Below are 9850 nucleotides of genomic sequence, written 5' to 3'. Positions count from 1 at the left end.
TTGACAGAGGGAAACAGCCAGCGAGAGAGGGAACACTGCAGGGGAGTGGGAGAGAAAGAAGCAGGCTTCCAGCGGAGGAGCCTGATGTGGGGCTCGATTCCATAACGCCGGGATCACGCCCTGAGCCAAAGGCAGACGCTTAACTACTGCACTACCCAGGCGCCCCTAGAATTATTTTTTAAATCGTTTTGTTTATTCATTTGAAAGAGAGAGAGAGAAAACGAGCAGGGAGAGGCAGAGGGAGAGGGAGTAGCAGACTTCCCTCTGAGCAGGGAGCCGGATGCGGCACATCCACGGACCCCAAGATCATGACCTGAACCGAAGGCAGATGCTTAACTGCCTGAACCACCCAGGCACTCTCATTGTATATAATTATTACCAAGGTTGAAATTGGTTTCAAATGCATCTTGCACACCAAATGAACACCTTTCTGAACATGATAGGTAGATGGTAGTTACGTTATCTGACAACTTACCTAGTGGAAAACATTACAAATGGGCATTCCTCAAATTCTTCAATATTTTTATTTTTATATAGGAATCATAACTAACACCAAAAGAGCATAGTGCCTAACAAACTGTTTCTGCTTCTTAAATTATTTCTGGCAACCTGAATGCTGAGCGTTTTCCATTTGCGTCTGTGGTTATGCTCTTGTTAGACTTAGTGTTGTAGCTGCAGGACCTATGGAAATTCTACTTTTTATTACTACCTCACTATAAGAATTCTGTTATATCCAGCAAGGACTTTATACCCAAGTCTCAAGGCTGATTTTTTCAAAGATATCTTTTACTTTCATTGGTGGTGGCTCCATGAGAACAAAAAGTGTTTTTAATTCTGGAATTTCTTCTTTGAATGCAAAATCTATTTAACATTTCTGTGAGTATAACACTAACAGGATCACCCTCTTTGTCAACTCTCAAAATTTTGAAATGTTTACCAACCCTGAGAAGGTTTAATTTTCTTGGAAAGCAAGCAGATAGCGAACCCACACATGAACTGTAGAGGAAGCAATGAAGCAGCAAGGATGGAGAGCCTGGGTACCACTGATAAATAAGGTGGTTTTCATATGGAAGAAGAATTTATTATTGATTTGCTAATTAATTTATAATCCCACTTTTTAGAACCAACTGAATACAGTCAAGAATCAATATTTGATGTATCTAGTTCTGAGGAGTATATGGTACCTATGAATAGAGAATTTTGCCTGAAATGGGGGGAATTTTTCCCAGTTTCCTCCAAAGATGAATGAATGACTTTGAGAAGGAAAACAGATTAACTTTACTGCTGTTACTCAAACCAATCACCAAACTTCTTGAACAGAATAACGCTACCAAAGACACACAAACAAAAAACAGTAAAGAGGGTCTAGGTCTATAGGTGTGTGGCTACTTTGTCATGAGGGGCAGATAACCCAAGAGTCTGTAAAAACTGGACTAAGACAGATCTAGAAGAGGGGCGCCTGGATGGCGCAGTCGTTAAGCGTCTGCCTTTGGCTCAGGGCGTGATCCCGGCGTTCTGGGATCGAGCCCCACATCAGGCTCCACCGCTAGGAGCCTGCTTCTTCCTCTCCCACTCCCCCTGCTTGTGTTCCCTCTCTCACTGGCTGTCTTTCTGTCACATAAATAAATGAAATCTTAAAAAAAAAAAAAAAAGACAGGTCTAGAAGGGAGTAGTGGGTAATAGGGGCTGGTAGCTTCATAAGTTGGTATGTTGATCAAGACCAAGAGTGACATAAATCACCATTACAGGACAGGCTTTACTTCTTTGAAGGAATCAGTGTAACACTCTCATTACGAAAAGAGTTGTTGTGTTAACTTTGCATTCACTGCTGTTTAACTATGCTGGGCTCCTCTGCCCATGTCTGCTGACCAGAACATATACGGGTCTGTTTTTTTTGTTTGGGGGGATTTCTTTCCCTAAAATGTCTTAAAAATAAATTGGCTTAGCATATGGTAAGGAAAAAAATCTCAATGTCTAATTACACTTCTGAGTAAATTATAGAATTGTGGGATATTAAACCTGTTTACTCGTTTTTTTTTTTTTTTCTGACAAGAGATATTTCTCTATTATCTTAATGTTATGTTCCTCTTTAGACACTAGTCACATTTATCTCGGTATTATGTTTTTCTCTGCCTTTCAGATGTTTGCCTTTGGGGGCACTGATAAAAAAACATTATATTTGGTGGATCTGCATTAAAAATCACTTCTTTTCCTGACAAGCTATTTAAAATGTCATTCGTGCCTTGTTGAAGGCTTTTACAAAAATCCAGAGACCTAGGCCCAGATGACCTAAACTGTTTCTGCAGGGATTGCGATTTCTTTTTGAGGATTATGGTTCCAAGGAAGATTGCCTCTAAGTATTTGCGAGAGAAATATTTTCCAGAATAAATGCCGTTGTTTACTCTATATTGATTTTTAGAGCATTTCACCTCACCTCATCTAAAGGACAGGTTATAAAGTACAGTTTAATTATGGTAATATTAAATATAACAGTGTAATCATTCCTTAAACATCAGACACCAAAGACTATCTAATTCAGGATGTGCTTTTTGACTACTGATTGTCCAGATAGGCCACTTCTATTGTTTGTTCTACCAATTATTTTCCTCTAAAGATCAAAAGCCTAAGAATAAGAGTTAGTGTAATTTCCCTGCACGAAACATCACCTAGTCATGAAATTAGAAGTTGTAAGAGTGATACTTTTAAAGAGACTGGAATTTGAGTTAAAATATGCATATTCATTGATCACAAATGGACGAGAAATGTCACCCAGTTATTACACAGAAAGATGCTGATTGAAAATAGGTGACCTTTACCAAACGTGTGTGAACAATTTTTACTGTTCATTAAAGGATAAGAAATCTACATAGTCCATAAGGTGGATAAAATGTATGAAATGCATTAAACAAATTTCAGTGGTTCCCGGCATGACAAATTTTTGAATTAACTTAATTGTAACCATATTTTTGTGTTTTTTGACATTTTGTAAAGGTGACATAGAGGAGCACAATTCTATTCAGAATGGCAGGAATTTAACTGCCAAAGTGGAAGGGAGAAGCTTATGAATAAAGGATTGTTTTTGAATTACATTACCTGTCCTTTTTCACAAATGGTTTGTATACGTTAGTGCCTGTCACCAGGAATACAGTAGTGAATGAAACGGGCAGAGAGCCTGCCATCAGAGTTTGGAACTGAGCGTTATTAAATGATGTAATGAGTTTCTGTGATGGGAGAGAAAGGGGCATAGAGTGTGTTATGGAAATTGATAGGAGGGGCATTTTAACTGGATCAGTAGGGGCCAAAAACTATTTGGATGAAGTGACATCTTTGGTTCTAAGGGCCAAAAGATTAAGCCAGGCAAAAAGTCAACTTAATATGCCAGGCAGAAAACATGCAATATCAGCGATAAGAAAACAAAAGATGGCTGGAAAATAGACTGGTAGAGGTTAGGCAAGACTAGAGAGGATGCAGCGTCCAGTCCTTGTGTACAGATGCCTCGTGAAGGTTTGAATTATATGCTAGGAGAGATGGCGCATTACTAAGGGAAGCTTTTACGACAGGGATAGTAAGATCAAGTTTGTATTTAGAGAGGCAATATTCTGGGGCGCCTGGGTGGCACAGCGGTTAAGTGTCTGCCCTCGGCTCAGGGCATGATCCCAGCATTATGGGATCGAGCCCCACATCAGACTCCTCCGCTAGGAGCCTGCTTCTTCCTCTCCCACTCCCCCTGCTTGTGTTCCCTCTCTCGCTGGCTGTCTCTCTCTCTGTGTCAAATAAATAAATAAAATCTTTTAAAAAATAGAGAGGCAATATTCTGGCAGTAAGGGCACTACTTTACAAAAGGAAAGCGTTACATAGAGACCATAAGCAAGTAACTGATGAAGGTGGTGTGAATCGTGGAGAGGCAAAGGCGAAAATCCGTGTGGGAGAGATTTAGATGGCAGAATTGAAAGAATCAGACTGGATATGTGTCAGGTGTGAGGGGGGAAGGCAAAGATAAGAACTGGGTATCTAATGTGACCCGCTGGATAGCTTACAGTGTCATTCACTGAGATTGTGCAGAGAGAACAGAAAGGTTTAGGGGTCAAGATGGGAAAATGTTTTGATCCCTCTCTCCCTTCCTCCATTTCTTCCTTCTTTCTTTCCTTCCTACAAATATGTTATAGGTACTAACTATATCATAGTCCGTAATCTAGGTCCTGAGGCTTCTGCAGTGAACAAAATGAAGTTTTTATCTTCACAGAGCTTATAGTCCCATTGAAGAATCCATTATCAGGCAATAAGTGTTAAATGTCAGATGAACGGTAAAGAGAAAGAAAGGGAGGGCGTGCTGTTTTGGGTAGAATGGTTAAGAGAAAACTTCTGTGATTAAAGATCTCTCCTATTTAATTTCAGGCACAGATCACACAACAAAGTACTGCCCAGAAGAGGAAGAGTTTCTGCCAGATGAACACCTAGCATTCTACTTCTAAAATGAAAGGGTCAAAATGTTATCCTCTTAAGAATGTGAGTGACATGAAGTTTGAATAGTTCATTTTGAGTTTGATTATCCAGGGGTAGAGGCAAGAAGGTGGCCTTTTCTGTTAGATTACGATCTGGAGGAAAGAAAATGTGAACATTTTTCCATGTCATTACTAGCAGCCATGGCCATCCAGAGTCTGCCATTTTTCCTAAACTCTGAAACGGAAATAAATGTGTTCACCTACTGAAAGTTACATATGGATACACAGTTGGCCAAATTCTCCTCATTCAACCCCTTATTTGGTTTCAACATCTGAACTTTCACCTATCCTTGATGCAGCATTTTAAGAGGGTCTCTCTTCCTTGAGTTCCACCAAAAAAGAATTTTCTCCTTTGGTATATTTTTGTTTTGTTTTTAATTTTCGTGTTTCTTAATATATATACATATATGTGTGTGTATGATACATAGTATTTTACTCTGTATATATATTTCATTACTATATATAATGCAATATAATACTATATATATATATATATATATATATATATATATATATATATATATATATATTTCAACTTGAAGTAGTGAAAAATAAAATGCAAGATTCAGAATAGAGCACCAATATATCTGTCTCTCCCTTTCTCAAATGCTTTAACAGGATCCCACTGTTTTTGGGTTGAGGCTTCAACTCCTCACACAAAGCAAATATGAAGTTGCCTCTTGTTACACATACAGCATTACACTGTCATGTTATAAGAAACTAATTGGTCCTGGAAGGTGGTAGGGATTCTCTCATCATATCTCTGCACTTTGGTACATAATATAAATTCTATTAGGAGCTTACCACCCTGCCTCTTCTGTCTGTCGAAATGCAAGGTATCTTTCAATTTGTAGCTCAGATAACTCCTCGGAAGTATCCTATGGTCCCTCAGAGTTAAGTCAATAGCTACTCTATGATTAATAACACTCTGTACATATTTTCCATGATTAAACACCAGAGAATATTGTAACTGCTCTTTCTCTTGTCTGTCCCCCACCAATACTTTATGAACAGGAGTTAGAGCTCATCAACATATGTCCCTAGCATCTAGCAGAGTACCTGACATTTAAGAGGTACACAGCAGTGATTGAGTAAATTAAATGGACTAAATGTAACCCTTTTGAGAAATGTGCTTGAATCTTACATAGTTCTAAGCAAAAGCACCATTATGGTTATTTAGGTATTTGCCCCAATCCTGACACACAGACCACATAATTTATTGATTCATTTGGAACATCCATACATTCTTTGTTCAACAGATATTTTCTGAGAATCTGCTCTATACTGGGCACCATTCTAGGCACTGGGTTGCAGCTATGAATAAAAGAAACAAAAACCCTGCCTTTGGAGACATTACATTATAAAGTTTAATGTGAGAGGGGAGACAAATATCAATCAAATAAATTAACAAGTGTATGGTTCATGCAATGTTAATTCTAGAAGAAAAAATATGGAGGATTAATGGGGAATTCAATGGACAGGTTTGTAATTTAAAAATGATAATATCAATTATCCAAAATTTGTGTCTATATTAATGAAATATGATATTTCCCTTAGTGTTTTGTAGATTTGAGCAATAAAAAGAAAATGTGGCAGATGGAAATAGAAAAAAATGTTAAATAGAGGAGAAAGCTGAAATCAATCCTTGCCATTTTCGTTTGGGGAGAGAAAAAAGTGGAACTGACAAATAATGAAGCCTCAGAACTGCATTCCTAGGATGAAAAGAACTAAAATGCCATCCAAGAAGTCAGAATTTTCTGATAAGTTTGGCACTTTGGTATGGAGTTATCCTAGGTGGTACTAATGCCAAAATTTTCTACCAATTTTCATTGGTCAGTAGAGTTGGAAAGCAACAATTACCCCCAACAATCAACCTTAACTGAAAATAATTAAATATTGGCAATGCTTGCCTAAATATGTTGCTTTCTTTTTAAAATTAATTAATTAGTTAATTATTAATTTTATTCATTTTTATTAACATATAATGTATTATTTGTTTCAGGAGCACGTAATTATTCTATTTCCAGAGTGGGTCAGTGGGAGTCTACAATAGATTAAAAAAAAAATGTTTCTCAGTTCTGACCTGGCTCATAACTTCCCATCACCCTTCTGCAAAGGAAAGAGTTTCTTCGGAAGTTCCATCAACCTGTGACCCAGGTAAGCTGGGCTGTAAGTCATGTCTTATGTTAGGTCCTTGAAAATTTACCCACCCGGACAACCATAGGGCAGAGTGGGGCCAGAACGAGAACAGCATTTCTCACTGACCAGCAGCACTGGTATCCCTGGGAGGTTGTTAGAAATGCATATTCTCAGGCACCATTGCAGAACCATTTGACCAAGAGCCCCAGATTGTTTGCATGCCCATTCAAGTTTGGAGTTGCTGATCTACAGCAATAATCCTCAACTTTGTCTGAATATTAGAGTTACCTGGGAAATTGTTTAAAATCCAGTTTTTAGGCTATATTCTTATATATTCTGATTTTAGCAGAATAACTTTCATATGTCAAAACTGTGGTTCCTGGGTTCTTTCTCAGACCTACTAAATCAATACCCCAGATATGAGACCCAGGAAGCTGCTGTTTGAAGACACATAGTCACTGATTCCTCCTATAAATGCCAAAATACAAGAATGTGTGGCTTGGAGGATGGAAAACAATGAATTCCTTTGCAAAACTACAGTTTCACTATGCTTATTGCTTGAATCAATTGAATCAATTGGTGCAAAATTTGGAATATTTTTGCATATATATGCAAAATTTTAAACATTTATAATTAGAAGATTGAAATCCCATAGTAAAATATGGATGAGTTCGTGGAGAAGAGGAAATAAGCTTGAATCTATCTGGAAAGAAACATTTAGATAATTATCTTCAAAACATTTAAAAAATATTCCACCAAATATTTATTATGCTTATAATAAAAAAAAATCATGCAACAGGAATTAGTTTCTCTTTTAAATAAGGAGTCAGTAAACTTTGCAAGAGATAAAACAGCAAAAAATTTCAACTTTGCAGCCTCTACAATATCTTTATTCTCTACTATTCAGCTCTGATTTTGTGCATGCAAACAACCATTGCCAAAAAGAGAAGGTTTTCTATAAACTGTCTACTGAATTACTTTCTTTCAAGAAACATCCACTCATCTGTCTAAATCCAATAGAAAAAAATTACATGTTCCTAAAATTCAAATACTGATATAAACAGAGTGTCAAGAAGTGATTCCAGGAGCTTCTGGTAAGGTCCAGGTGTGCATTGTTGCTAAGGAGAGATAATATCCCTAATTTTCCCCACTTGACAGATAAAGTGAGGGACTCAGAGCAAGGTCTCTTGTTTATAATAACTATCATTTCCTGATCACCTGAGTCTTTATATTATATCAATTATCTCCTTTATTTCACACAACAGTGCTACAGGATTACAGTACTATCATTAGATGATCCATTTTAAAAATCACACACACAAAAAACAAAGTTTAGACACCTTCACTCATTTGCCCAAGGTCTCAGAGCTAGGAAGTACCCTCAGTGGTCATTTGAACCTAGGTAGTTGAATCCAGAACTTGTACTTACAGCCACTACACATTTCTGCCCTTATCCATTTTCTAACAAGACCATGAATACCTCTGATGTTGGGCCAGGTATAATCTTTTAGTTCATCAGAAACAAAGATTATCGCTTCTCGGCCTTTTGGCTAAGATCAAGTGTAGTATCAGAAACAAAGATTTACTCAGCTTAAGTTAGTAAACGGGACTGCAACTACTGAGAAAAATGTGGAAAATCAGAAGTCTGACCACTGCACGGTGTGTCTGAAATATCACCCAGGATAACCCAGACTCATTGCCTCCCCACAAGGGAGGGTTTTCTTTCTCGTGCTTAGCTATTATGAGCCAGCAGTCTCTTCTAATTGGCCTAAGGGAATTAACTTCTTCTTTCCTTCCTACCAACCTCATGACTTCAGCTAATTCATGGTTTCTCTGTTTTTCAACGTCTGCTCTTGCCCACCAACTGTTGTTATCTACATTTATTTCATAGCGAAGGTCACCAAATCAGGTACTTGTCATCTAATAGAGAGCACCCTATATTGACAGAATTCTTGTGTAATCCACATGGTAACCATTGGCCATTCTAGAGATGATTGTCTTACATCTCCGGTCAAATCTACTGTGCCTAGTGGGGCCTAGAGTCATAGTCATATTTTCTGGATAGGGAGACCTATGCATTGTGAACATAGCAAACTCCTCTGCAATACTACTTTTTACAGATCATGTTCATTCTTTTAGAATAGTAATAGAGAGGATTATCTATATATACTTTGTTTTTCTGTTATTCTTACATGCAACTAGGATAAGGCAATCACTTGCCAAAAAAACTACAGAATGGAAAGTAAGTTGGCTGCTAGTTGGATATGATAGATAGATAGATAGATAGATAGATAGATAGATAGATAGATATAGATATAGATAGATAGATCATATTTCTAATCATTATTGAACCCATTATTCACAATATCTGTTCTCTTTCTAAATGTTTGAGAACACACTGGAGCATAATAAATGATGATATCTTATAACTATGCTACCTAACTTCCAGTTACCATCTCAGTATGTCCTTGGATATCACAGCTAATCATAATAGATTTCCCAGGTCAATCCTAATTTTGTAAGATCGCTTGTTTTTTGTTACAGACTGGACACAATTTTGGTTTGGATAATATTGTCACAAATCAGCATAATTAGCTATAGCAAATGTCTGTGTACACATGGGAAGATTTATATAAAGTCAGTAGAACAAACAGACTTCTGTATATTTAAATATTAATTTTTTTAGTCCACTTACCAATATTCAATTCCAATTGTTAGTTTCTTTATCTTTTCTAATACTGTGAATGTCTTTTGCCATGAACATGAATTCTCCTTAACTTCCTTTTAATCTCATTTCAAATAAGTGGCACTGAATTTATATCACTGCTTTATAATTTGATTTTATTCTGAGAGTATGTCTACTCCTCCTGATACTAAATTTCAGTGCTGATTATCCATAGAGTAGACAGCTTTATCTGTCCGTGGTAATCAGAATCAGCTTGATGCGAAGACTTGTGCACTGACCTCTTTTAGAACCAAAAAGAACAAAGTATATGCTTGTTTCAAACAGTGGCAGCTATGGAATTTATAAAGTCATTTATTCTGAGTAAGCCAAGAGTTAAACTATTTTGAAGATGATATAATTAAGCTGTACTATCCTATAAATCATCTTAAAATATTCATGAGTGTCACGTCAAACATTGGAAAGGGTCAACATATACTAGGTGATAAAAAAGTCAGAACATATATATTAGCAGCTTTAAACACAG

The 9850-nt window shown here is 37.0% G+C and overlaps 1 pseudogene; it reads left to right on the top strand.

The window, feature by feature from the left end:
* The first annotated feature begins 8171 nt into the window (after nucleotides 1-8171).
* LOC123785567 (U2 spliceosomal RNA) lies at nucleotides 8172-8261 on the top strand (annotated as a pseudogene).
* The last annotated feature ends 1589 nt before the right edge of the window (nucleotides 8262-9850 follow it).

Source organism: Ursus americanus, chromosome 15, assembly GCF_024610735.1.
Source record: "Ursus americanus isolate L20-20 chromosome 15, mUrsAme1.1.p, whole genome shotgun sequence".
NCBI lineage: Eukaryota > Metazoa > Chordata > Mammalia > Carnivora > Ursidae > Ursus > Ursus americanus.
This window is presented reverse-complemented; position numbering and strand designations above follow the sequence as displayed.